Below are 13,396 nucleotides of genomic sequence, written 5' to 3' on the forward strand. Positions count from 1 at the left end.
CCACTGGTGCTTATTCCAAACCTCGTCCCCCTTTCTCAAGCCTCCTGAACCAGCAACTGCTCATCAGCTTTCAGTAAATGACTTCACTTGTTGCTCAATGAAGAAACACACTGTCAATATGAATACAATGCTAGATTTCTAATTAAAAACAAAAAAACATAATGCAGCCAGCAACAGAGATTTACTGTATAGCACAGGGAACTATAGTCAATATCTTATAATAACCTATAATGGAAAAAATCTGAAAAATAATGTATGTGTATACGTATAGCTGAATCACTTTGCTGTGTACCTGAAATATTTTAAGTCAACTATACTTAATTATATATATATATAAATTATTTTTAAAAAGTGAAAAAGAAACTCATTGTCAGGACAGGCGCTTTCCCAGCTTTTACACCCTCTTCCTGCCATCCAGACCCAGCCTTTTCTTCCCTGTTTCCAGTCTCGGCGGTTGTTGTGTCCCTTTTCCTTCCTGCTCTAAGTCAACCTCTGCTTCTGTACACTTGGTCCTTTCTCCTCCCAGCACCTCCAGGTAGGTCCTTGCTCCATCGATTTCCTCTTTTTCGCAAGTCTTTGATTTCTTCACTTCTTCCGGTTCTTTCCCTATTTATGTTCTCTTAGTCTTAAAAACAATACCAAACCAAACAACAGCAAGGTCTGGGAACACCTCCTTTACTGATCCTTAAGTAGGTTCCAGGCAGTCAAGCTGCCCCACGTCCTCATCTCCCAGACTCCTCAACCTATTGGAGTGGGACTTTCTCACAGACCCTCTGCTCCCACTGCTCTCACCACGGTTCCAGTGGGCTCCTACGTACCTTCTCCCTGCTTATCTTAGAGGCTTTGCTCTGACACTGTCTGCTCATTCATTTACTCGGTAAATCTTTATTCATTGCCTTTGTACTGGCAGCCATTCTCTTCCGGGTGATGCCACTATCTTCTTGCTGCTCTGAATACTTCTTCACCGTCGTTCATGATTGATCTTCCTCCCCTTCTGCTGCAGCGCCCCCCTCCCGGCTCCCCGCCTTAAACGTGAGTCTTCTGGATGTGATTCATTGCTTTTCTCATTCAGTGCATTCTCTAGACGTTTTCATATGCTTTAGTAGTTGTATTGCCCATCCTGTGAAGGATCCCAATACTTGTTGATATTCCATTATTTTCAAAACTGGGTTCATCTGTTTCTTTGCAAATCTGTTTTTCCTGTCTCAGTTAGAAGCACTTTTATCCTAGAATGGAACTTGGAGACCATACACCCATACAGTTGTTAAAAAAAAAAACTTTTTGGGGGCACTCCTGCTGTAATCCAAGGGAGAGCTGGTAAGTGCCTGGACTTGAGAAATATTATTGAGCTGGAGAGGAGAGGACAGGTTTCAGAGACATTTAGAAAGTAAAATAAAAACATGGATGGGTGTATGGTCTCCAAGTTTACACAGCTGTGTGTAGCATTTTATTTAAAAATATGATACAGAATTGAATTGAAAATAGAAGTATTATTTTATGAAAATGTTGAGATGCATACACACAACAACCATTTTGCCCTGTATCTCTTACTGTAAATAAAACTTGAGAACCACTTTCTTAAATAGTCTTCCTCTGGTGTACTCTCCTTAGCTCTGCCTTCCAGGGCACAGCCAGATTGTAGTTGAAAAATGAGACATTCAGCAAATGTCATAATACCCTCTATCAGTCACGAGATGAAACTGAATCTCCTCAGCGTCGGTGCACAAGGCTCCTGCCCTGCTATGCATCACGCCACCTCTCTGGGCAGCCCCTGCCACCTGACTCTTTCAGTAGCAGAGGCTTCTTCCACCCACATGCACACCATGTCTCACAGCTCTCTGCAGCTGACAGTTCTCTTCTCCTCATCTGGAACTCGCTTTCCTCGCTTAATTTTCTGCTCACTGCACCTCATTCTTTGGGTGAGGTGACTCTTGAAATCTAAGTCCTGTTCCCTTCTCCAGGTTGAACCAGGCCCTTCTCCTCTGTCTTCCCATAGCCCAGGACCTACCTCTAGCGTAACTCTGACCTCTAGTATAACCTCTAGGATGACTCTAATGAAACATAGTCATCTATGCCTTTTTATTCTCAAACAGCCACCCAGCGCAATGTCAGTTCAATGCTGTGTCTTCAGTGTGTGGGCCTAAGATGCCATTATGCTCCACTTGTGTGTGTCCAGAGACCTGGACCCCAGAAAGTCCTCGTATATTTCTTCTCAGGACTTCTTAAAATGATGATTAAGGAGTCCTCAGAAGCAGAACATAGGGCGGTTGATGCCAACAGTGAAAACCTTTTTTTTTTCCCCACACAGGAAGGAAAAGTGGGATGAAACTGTACTTGTTATACCCTTTGATAGGAGTGAATAGCTTGAAAGAAGTGGGTGATGAATGGTCTCCATTGTCACACTTCTGAATCAGAATATGAGAAGCAATCCCATTACTGGCCATTATGGTAAATAACTCAGGTGGTTCTATAAAAGGACAGGTTTTTGTGAAAAGGATAAAACTCTTTAGATTTGTTCTGAGGGGCATTTAAGAGTAGCCTTACTCATGGTCAGTGAAGGCTGGGCTCTCATCCCATGGTCACCAGGGAGTCTGTGAGCACAGTATGTATTCAGCCTTGTGGAAATACTAACGCGGAATGTCTGTCATCTGCCAGCATCCAGCTCCGTGCCAAGTGCACCTTGGCGCATTTCTGTGATGAGTGTAATGAGTTTTTTCCTTCTGATTTGGGCTGTGCTTTCATTCCTGCTCCCCAGTGTAAGGCTAGATCTCTTTGATATCTTGTTTCATACTTTGGCTACCCTACCCCTCCACTTTCCTCCTCCTTTTCTTGAGAGGAGAAGGATGACTCCATAGAGCTGTCCTTTTGTGCTTTGGGCCAATTCTGTTGAGTTGTTTTATGGTCTTGAACTTAGAGCTGCCTCAGCACTCAACACTAGCCCCTGGACTGTGAGACTAATGAGAAAAGCAAAATGACCTCAAGCAAAAGGAAGTGGTTTATGTTGTGGAGAGAAACTTGGAAGGATACACCACCAAGAACACAGGGGACTCTTGTTTTCCCTACTGTCTACAGCTGGGTTAACGCATTTCAAAATAACCAGTCAATTTAGCTAATTCCATCAAATGGCTAGTCAATACAGTCAAGAGGAAGGGAATATAAACAAATGGTTTTTTGGATGACTGGCTTAGCTTTGTGTAGCCTTGATCTTAGTCATTTCCAGGGAATAATTTCAACTCTTAAGGAAATGCAGACTACTACAGGTTAGTTCAATACAAAAATACTTTTAAGAGGGTATTCATATTCAGTACATATTTCTTTTTCCAGAGGGTCATTAAAACAGGTAGAAATGATATAATGGACATTGGAACTTGGATTATATTGGGTTGGCCAAAAAGTTTGTTTGGGCTTTTCCATGACATCTTACAGAAAATCCCAATGAATTTTTTGGCCACCTCAATAATACTGGGAAAGTAAGGTTAAGCATCATTAGCAGAAGCTCACTTCTGTCTTTTTCATTCTTCCACTACTCAAATATCTCTTCTCCCCACTTCTTCATTTTGTTGTGTGTTCTATCCCTCCTCTTTAAATCTTGGTAATAGTAATACAAACTCTTTGCCAAGCACAGTACTAAGACTTGATGTACACGATCACAGTTAATTATCCCAACAGCCCAAGAAGTAGGTGGAATGGTTCCATCATTCCACAGAAAACTGAGGGTATTTCCTTTAGTTGGAAACTCTGGAAAGCTGTAGAGCTAGGACTCAGACCTTAGCAGTAATAGTTTCAGATTCCACACCTTGAACAAAATTCTGCTGTCTCTCTCACTTCATTGAAGTTCACTTTAGTTTTTTCCACAGTCGTTCCTTTTCTTATCTCTCACCTCGCATTCCCATGTCATTATACCATCTGCTTTTTCCAGTCTTATGTCTCACTTCCCTATTTCTCTGTGACCTCCCATTCCCTGTCTAACATCTCTTTCCTTACCCTCTTTTCTGCTTCCTAATCCTGTGTCACTCTCCTCTCAGTCCTCAGAGAGTGCAGGAAGACTGCAGTCTCTCCCAGGCCCAGGCCCTGCCCCATCTGTCATTTTTTGGCCTCTGCTTTCCTAACATCTCTCTAAGTTAGAAGTGGTGCCCAGTTTTACGCACAAGACAAAGCAAAGATATGTTCAAGAGCCTGTGTCCCTCTGCTCCCATACATGAGGAGTACTGTCTGTGCAAATAAAGCGATTATAAAAAAGAATTTCATTTTTGCCAGAGATCTCACAAATTAGATTTTTGCTGAACTCCAGATAGTCTCTAGTGACTAGAAAAAGATAATGCCTCTTGCTCTGATCACTACCAGGAAGTGAACTCCAAGCAGTAGATAGAAACCGACCCCAGAACTGTGAGATCCAAGATAAGTAGAATTCCTGTGTGTAATTCTATTTCAGAAACGCTGAGGGGAACACCATGTGGTATTAGAACACAATTTTACTTTATTCAAGTGACCATATTTTCAGTCAGTCAGTATGGGACAGAAGAGTATCATTTCCTTGACTCAAAGCTATTTGATGACTTTTCCTGGCAGCACTCTGTGAGTTCCAAGAGAGGACTCCAGATTCCCAAGCTACTGACAAAGAGCAAGCGTCTTCTCATCACACAGTAATTCACAAAAGTCTCACATCAGCATATGGTAACATTCCCATCAGATTGGCTTGGTTATCAAAAAATAACTAGGTCAAAACAAAAGTCATTCTTCCATGAATGACAGTTAAAGGTTTTGAGGACTCGTCACCATTCTAGAGAACTTTAACTTCCTCTTTTGCTTGTAGGATGTATAGTATCTTTCTTGAGACTCTGCTGTGTGTATGCTTGCTTGCTTGCTCGTGTATCTAGTGTTTCTTTTTCTAGACTCATCTCTGCTTTTTTGTTGTCCCTGCTGGCACGTGGCTTGCCATAGCTTCTCTAGCCCCAGTTTTACTTCAAATCACCTATAGGTGCATTTTCTTTGCATCTCCTAACACCTTACTTGCAATTTCTCGTTTATAATTACAAGTGAATAGAACCTACACATTTATAAATATAATTGGACAGTTTTTCATTCCTGTGTATTATAGGCCATTGATGACCTGTGAGCATGTGAATTGCCTGCTTTGGGGTTAGATCTCCAGACCTGCTCTATTTAACAACTTGGACAACATTTTTTAAAAATAATTTCTTGGTCGTCTCCATGTGCCAGACCTAGGCAACACTCTTGGGATCCAGTGATGATCAAAAGAGGGTTTCTTCCTGGTCTTAGTCCCTATAATCACAGACTGGAAGTGGGGCCAGTATTAATCAAAAAAATCACAGAACTGAATACAAAATTCCAAGCTGAAGTATATGATATGAAGGGAAAATTCTCTGAGAGTGGCAGTTCAGAAGAAACTCAGTCAGGCTGGCCATGCTCCTGGAATCTCCTGGAAAAATAAATACTTATGCTGAGCAAACTGGGTGTTCTGAGAAGACACCAGATGCATGTCACCAATCGAGAAGACTGAGCAAGTTTAGGCCAAAAGCCATTTCTTCTGTTGTGCTGTTTGTGATGATCTTACTGCAGAACTTACTGGCTTTCTTCCCTCCTGCTGTCCCACCCAGAAAAGGTCTCTTTCTTTGAAAAGCAGCATTGGCTCCTCTTCCTCCACCAACAGAACTGTAACATCTTCCTTCCAGCTCCAAGGCTCTGAATTTGGACCTCCCACGTGGTGGGACTCGAGACTAATCCCTTAAGCCTGCTAGATTCCCAAAACAGTCATTCAAATTTGAAATGCCTGGGGCCTCTTGTGTAGCCCTGGCTGGAGTAATTTTCGCACTTGGATTTTAAACCCTCAGAGTCAGGATTTCACCTGAAGACTTCCAACTAATTGCTGAGATGGCATAAAAAAGGATATTCAGGTTTAAAAAAAAAAAAATCTGTATGAATGAGTTTGTTTCTTATTTGTTTTGCAAGCTGCTTCCTTTTGGACAACTCTGCCAAGCTATTCTGAGTTGTTGTCAGGCTTGATTCCAAATATGTTGGCAAGAAAAATTCAAAGAGATGGGGAAAGATGAAGTCTACTCTTGTCTTATTTTTTTTTTTAATTTTTATTTTTTTAGTTAGAATTTAATTGTTTTACAATGTTATGTTAGTTTCTTCTGTACAACAACTTGAATCAGCTATAGGTATAATATATCCCTCCCCTCTAGAGCTTCCCTTCCATCCTCCATCCTGTCCCTCTAGGTCATCACAGAGAACTGGGCTGAGCTCCCTGTGTTACACTGCAGCTTCCCACTAGCTATCTATTTTACACATGTTTTACTCTTATCTTTTAATTCACCTGTACGACCACAGAGAACCAGTCCTAGGACCCTAACATGAAAATCTTAAGAACTATTTTTCCAGACTCTAAAATTCTCCTAAATCCCCATCCCAGTATCATTCAAGGTCATAAAACCTCTTTTTGTCCCTAAAGCTGTAACTTGTGCCTGAAATTCCCACTCCAGGGTTCCCTGGTAGTTTTAATAGTGCTGTTTGATGCTGCAGCCAGCTTCTCCACGGTTTGAGAGTTGACTGGAATACACTGATGTGGTGTGCTGTCATAGCTCTTGGAGGAATATTAGGACAAATTAAACTCCAAATAAGATAGCACCTGAAAGAACTTGGTCTCTTAGTGGCAGAACTAAATACTACAGGAAGGAGGGCTCAGCAATTCCTGTCCATCCCTAAATGATTCAGAGGAAGTACTTACTGTGGATCAAACTGAGTTTGGAATTGGCTTTGGACTCAGTCGCAGAGCATTCACTTAGATGCACTCAGCATTTGTGCTTCTAGTTCTGTTTGCTTTTCTGCTTAGTTAAGCCTAAGGATGTGTGTTAGTTTAAGAGAAAATGGTATTCTTAAAGTAAAGGGTACTCTTAAAGAAAAGAAGGAGGGGAACAATTCACACCTCAAAGCATCAAATTCTAGGAAAACTGATGATGGCCAAGTTTAGGCAATGATTACTACCATTATTACTCAAATAGGTCTGGCATTTCTTACACGTGATCCTCATGCCCCAGCCCATGCTGGGCAAAAGCAATACAGCCTGAAGTTGAACAGCTTTTCCTTTGAACAATAGTTAAGCATCATTGGTGCGTTTGGATCATGTGTGGCTTCAGGGTAATAGAAACATTTTTCCTGCTGTTTAGAACAACTTTAAAAAACATATACATATATGCACTTACTTTATATACTATGTATTGGAGTCGCTAAGAGTCGGACACGACTGAGCGACTTCACTTTCACTTTTCACTTTCATGCATTGGAGAAGGCAATGGCAACCCACTCCAGTGTTCTTGCCTGGAGAATCCCAGGGACAGGGGAGCCTGGTGGGCTGCCGTCTATGGGGTCGCACAGAGTCGGATATGACTGAAGCGACTTAGCATAGCATAGCATATAAGTACATATGTATTTTGGTAAATGGTTTTATTTCCCGTAGATCTTTATGATGGGTATACTGAATAACCTATCATCTATGGAATTCCATTTAAAAATCTTCATTGGGGATGGATTTATTCCAGGGAAAATAGGTTACATGTAAAATACAAGGAACACCTAATTAAAATAATAAATAGCTTGTATTGAGAGCTTCCTGTACAGGTGCCAGGCTGTGCTCTCTGCCTGCGGGAATCCTCCCTTTGTGAATCCCCCCTTTCCTCCACGTGAGGTTCAGCTCTGTCCTTATCTCCATGATACAGATGAGACCCAGAAGCTTAGAGGAGTAATTTGAGGGTTTAGGCAGTATTTGGGGAGTTACAGTAAAAAATAAACAGAAAAGTCTCCTTCAGGTTTTGTAAATAGGCTTTCTCCCTTGACTTGTCAAATATAATTTTCTCCTCTCCTTTCAACTAAAATAAGGGCCCACAGTCTGTACCTTGTAGAACCAGGGCTCTAAAGTCACTGCCACCAAAATTCCAGGAAAGTAAAAGCCAGCAATCCAGGAAAACGCATTTATTTTTCTAGATACCTCCATTAATGACATGACTAAATCACCTCGTAAAGATTATTGGCTTGAGTACCCATCATCCCTCTACTAAGAAAAACAGGAAATAACTCAGATATAAATGATGCAAGTGGCTGCTGAGTTAGGAAGACATTCTCGAAAATCCCCTCATGCCCATAAATTGCACACTGGTGGCCTAACGTAATTTACTGTGGGTGATATTTGTAACTGGCTCTCTTATTTGAAAGATTATGGAGACTAGAGAATGGGAAGGCCAAGAAAAACCTCTTCAAATAGTAGAAGTTTATGGGAAAAAAATAAATGCCACATCTCACTGGACATTGTTGGAGAGAAGCATAGAAATTTTGGCAAAAGAAACCAATGATAAAAATTATAGTTACTAAGTTAAAGCTCTCAAATTTAGTTATAAATATTTATAGAGCCAATTAGAATTGAGGAGACAAAAACAGGACTTTAAGAAATTCTAAAAGCCGTATTTTCAGAAAATCATTAAAGGACTGGAGATTTAAACAGTGTCAAAACTTGTAATCTTCCGGAGTCACACTCAAGATGAGATTACAGATCACTAACACTCTGTTCCAGTTTAGCCAGTTCAGTCATACTGCTGCCCAACTCATTGAAAAATATTGGCAGCTTGGACCAGCAATTAATTTTATCAGCTTGTTCAAAACTGAATCCATCTTAGGAATAACTTGAAGGTTTAAGCAACATTTTAGTTTAAAAAGTCTCCCCCAGTCCAACTGAAAACTCATGATAAGTATTTCTTTTCTTGTGTTGTAAGGAATACTTAAAACAGAGGTATCAAAGACACTTGATTTTTAAAATTTTATATGGAACTCTTGATTTTTAAAATTTTATATGGAACTCTTGATATCATGGTCAGAGATGTGAAAGCACTGTTCAAGGGGAATTTAATTCTAACTTAAGTATGTCCTTTGCTATTTATTTCATTCAAGTAAATTTTTACTCAGGAAATAAAGCTATAGACAATAGTTTTCTGCAGTTTTTCTATAGGAAGCCTTATCTAATTATTTTATCAGGTTAAGTCCTACTGCTCCACTCTCAACAGAATCTGAATAAGGAGAAGCTCTCCAAATCCAGTTTGAAAATAAAAGTATCAAAACTCCTTCAACACTTTGCACTGGACTGCATTATTTGATTTGGAAGAGAGTCAGGCCACTTCCATTTCTTGGTGAAACAACTAATTCATCGTCTTCCTTTAAAGAAATGACTCTCTTCAGTGGCTTGGACATGTTACATTTCTATCCTGTAGCAATTACCCCTCATGCCTAGAACAGTTTTTTTTTTTTTTTAATAACTGAAAATATTTTTAATAAATAATAGATGCTCGTGCTTCAAAATTAACAATCTGTTCTAGCAAGGATCAAATGTTAACAGTATCTTGGGCATTACATAAATACATTTTATGTGTATATAAGCAAAATACATTTTCTAGAAACCTTTTAAAAACATAATGATAAAGTATTTAACCGTATTAAGTTAGTATTTCAAAAGTTACCATTGGGGGAAAAAAGCTTCCTGCAGTTTATTTTCTGTATTTTTTTTTTTCAGTAAGTACAGGATTTTGGTTTTTTTACACCTATTAAAATTGTCTTTCAGGCATATATTTTAAGTTTTTCTTAAATATATTTTAATTAATTAAATGAATGTATTTATACTCATTAGAAACTCTGCATAATTTGCCTGGACATGGAATTGTGTGAGGGCAATCAATAGTTTTCAGTTAGGGCTTAATATCATTAGATAAAAGATATCTTTTAGCCTTTGCATCTCTGGCATCATGTTTTTTTACCTTAATTCAGTAGATTTCTTACATCTCTAGGAAGGGTTTCTATCTAGTACATTCTTTGCAGGAGAATGTAAAATTGCATTTAAAATTCATTCACTGGGAATCTGATTTTCTAAAAACCATACTAGGAAGATGGATGTACATTTTTAGTAACTCAAGCTGGTCAATAAATCTTATAGTATTATTTTCTCATAATCTCTGCCCATCAGATGTGAACTGGGACTCCCCATTCTACCCCCACCCATCTCGCCCTACACCCAATTCCAGACAAGCACTGAGAACGAGAGGAAGCCTGAAAGAGTAGGAAGAGGATGAATTTGGGAGCCTGGCAAACCTAGGTTTAAATCCACCTCCTAATTTATTTACTGGGTAAATTCAGGAAAATCACTGGCCATCCATGAGCCTCATTTGTATAATCTGTCACACAGAATGGTGATAATATCAGGTATTATTGCAAAGATTAAATGAGACCATATTGGAGAGTGCCAAAAACATCCTTCTACTTGAAAATGGGCATTCCCTCATCCACCTTATTTTTTCTTTAAGATTAAAAATGTGTTTTTTCTTACATTTTCTAACTTCCTATATTTAATGATACATATATTCTGTAATAAAAGCCTATATTTTCACATCTCTTTACAAAAGCAAAGACATCTATAAAATAACAGCAACAACAAAAAGTAGCTTCTGGATACAAGTATTTTATTTTATTTTTTATTTTTTCCCAACTTTTAATTGTTAAAGGGGAAAGGTTTCTAGCAGGGCAATCTGAAGATCTCTGTTAAGCATATCTATTTAACTTATAACCCCAGGTTGGTTAGTCTAACTAGGCTGATTATTTGTTTTGATGTGACTTATATATCACCTTTTAAATAATTTACATTAAATCTGCATTTTTCTTGCCTGTCTACTCGCTTGCAGGTTGCTACAGGATAGACTTTATTGAAGCCAAACTTCGTCAAAGTCCAGGACACCTAGATATATCAACTTTATACACTCAGTGCTCAAAAATTCTTGCTTAAGACACATAAAGCCCTGTTACAGGCAATCAATTCATTATGAAACTAATTTTAACAGTTAAATTATCATGAAGATTAACATTCAAAGCACTACCCATCTTTTTTTCTCATTAAATAGCCTAAGGAATAACATTCTTTGATTTTTTTTTTTTTTTTTTGGTCTTGTTTTGTCTTCCCTGAGGATGCCATTTACAGTCTTCTAGTTCATCTGGAAAAGTCACTTGGTGTAAACTAACGGGCTGTTAGGGCGAGAACGCATCTCACTGATCATCAATGCAAGGCCCAGCTTTAGAGACAAGGCTAGTGACTCAGCCCAGTAGTCAGTGGGCATAGCTGGTCAGTGGCCAGAACTCACATCCCCTGACCCATAGCACCTGAGGTTTCTATACAACTAGCCATCTAGGTTAAGGATAAGATAATTATTTTCTCTTTACCAATAGAAAATTAGACTAGTAAAGTCATAAAAAAGATGTTTCCCTTTTGTAAACCATAGAGGAGTTCCTTACGGTTCCTCTTTTTCTTTTTTTGGATTTCTGATCTTTAAGACATGTGGCGAACCTCTATAATAAAAGTGAAAGTACTTGATCATGCGTAAGTTGAAGTGCCTGTGCCTAATTCTGCTTTGCGTGCCAGCTTCAGGGATGGAGGTACATGCTGTGACAAGCAGTGAACCAGCATCAACCTTGGAGAATTCTTGAGGCTCAGTTGCACGTCCCCCAAGTTCAAAGTCTGCCAATTGATTCTTGATTGTTGTTCTTTAGTTGCTCAGTTGTGTCTGACTCTTTGTGACCCCATAGACTGTAGCCCACTAGGCTCTTCTGACCATGAGATTTCCCAGGCAAAAATACTGGAGTGGGTTGCCATTTTTTTCTCCAGGGGATCTCCCCGACCCAAGGATACTAAGATCTAAATTGGTAGGGGCATCAAATAGTTTTTTACAAAATGTCAATTGGAGTGAAATAATTGTAAACACGCTGCTGCTGCTGCTACTGCTGCTAAGTCGCTTCAGTCGTATCTGACTCTGTGCAACCCCATAGACAGCAGCCCACCAGACTTCCCCATCCCCGGGAATCTGCAGGCAAGAACACTGGAGTGGGTTGCCATTTCCTTCTCCAATGCATGAAAATGAAAGGTGAAAGTGAAGTCGCTCAGTCGTGTCCGACCCCCCGCGACCCCATGGACTGCAGCCCACCAGGGTCTTCCGTCCATGGGATTTTCTAGGCAAAAGTACTGGAGTGGGGTGAAACACGCTAGAAGCACTTAAATAGATGCTCATTTGCAGAGTTAGGTAGAATACTGGGAGTGTCCTTTGTTTTATCACTTTGCAATGATATGAGTAGTATAAGATATAATAATGTTTTGTCATACTATGCTAATTAGTTTGATTGAGTACTTACCATGTTCCAGGCATATCTAAGCTTTTAATGAACACATCATTTAATCTTCACAATTAACCCTTGGAGATAGGTAATGTTACCGCCATTGTTCACAGGAGGGTGTGTGGTTTACTTTAACTGTCACAAGGATGTAGGTGGTGGAGCTGGAGGCCAGACTGCATGTGGCTGACTCAGTAACCTCTTAATCCCTATGCTAAATCAATTTCTCTGTTCATGCTATAAATCTCCTTCATCCTTTAGTTGATTTATTGATGGTGACATTTAAATTTAGTTGTCTTCGAAATGGAACTCTTACTGTAAAAGGGAATCAAATTGACTGGAGTTTGAATTTGAATAAATGTTTGGAGATAACTGAAGACTTGAGAGTCCTAGGAAGAATAGGGGAGGGAGACAAAAAAGGAAGAGAGGGAAAGAAAGGAAGAGATGAGGGGAAAGAAAGGGAAGGAAAAGTAACTTAGTGCCTCTCTAGACACTAAGGTTTGTTTTTTTTTTTTCAATGAATATAAATTTTAGAACATGTTTCCCAATCCTTCTTTATTTATATTCCTGTGTAACCCCCCAATAATCCATTACTTCCAGATCATTTTTATAACCATTATGACATACTTTTTATTGGGAAAAAAAATCTTCCAGATTCCTCAAGCAGATACCTTTAAGAAAGACTTCTGAGGATTGAGAAACTGACTTTTTAAAGTCTTATTCTATGGAAGATCTTTTCATTGCAGTGAGCACTGCAAGAAATTTTGGTCCTGATGATAGGAGAAGCAAAGTGTTTAAAGATACTCAATGAAGTGAAAATATCATTAGGAAAGTGTTAATACAAAACTTTTCTCAGATCCCCCCACTCTGCTTAAAAGCCACTAAATGGTGTGGTTTCTACACAAAAAGGGCCCACCTTTAGGCAAAGCTTAGCCAGAAGGTAAGTCATTTAGTCACTAATTGCCTGAGGTCTGGTTTTCCCCCAATAAAACTGTGAAAAGTTTTATTTTTCAACTGTTTAAACATGAAGATTCAGAGAAGGCAATGGCACCCCACTCCAGTACTCTTGCCTGGAAAATCCCACGGACGGAGGAGCCTGGTGGGCTGCCGTCTATGGGGTCGCACAGAGTCGGACACGACTGAAGCGACTTAGCAGCAAACATGAAGATTACAACCTCAAGTTTGCTTT

The 13,396-nt window shown here is 39.5% G+C and overlaps 1 protein-coding gene across 11 annotated transcripts in view; it reads left to right on the forward strand.

Annotated features, from left to right (window-relative positions):
- Positions 1–13,396, forward strand: part of PDE4D (phosphodiesterase 4D, cAMP-specific) — a 1,610,544-nt gene that overhangs the window by 1,436,108 nt on the left and 161,040 nt on the right. The window lies entirely within an intron of this gene.

Source organism: Bison bison, unplaced genomic scaffold (assembly GCF_000754665.1).
Source record: "Bison bison bison isolate TAMUID 2011002044 unplaced genomic scaffold, Bison_UMD1.0 scf7180017864328, whole genome shotgun sequence".
NCBI lineage: Eukaryota > Metazoa > Chordata > Mammalia > Artiodactyla > Bovidae > Bison > Bison bison.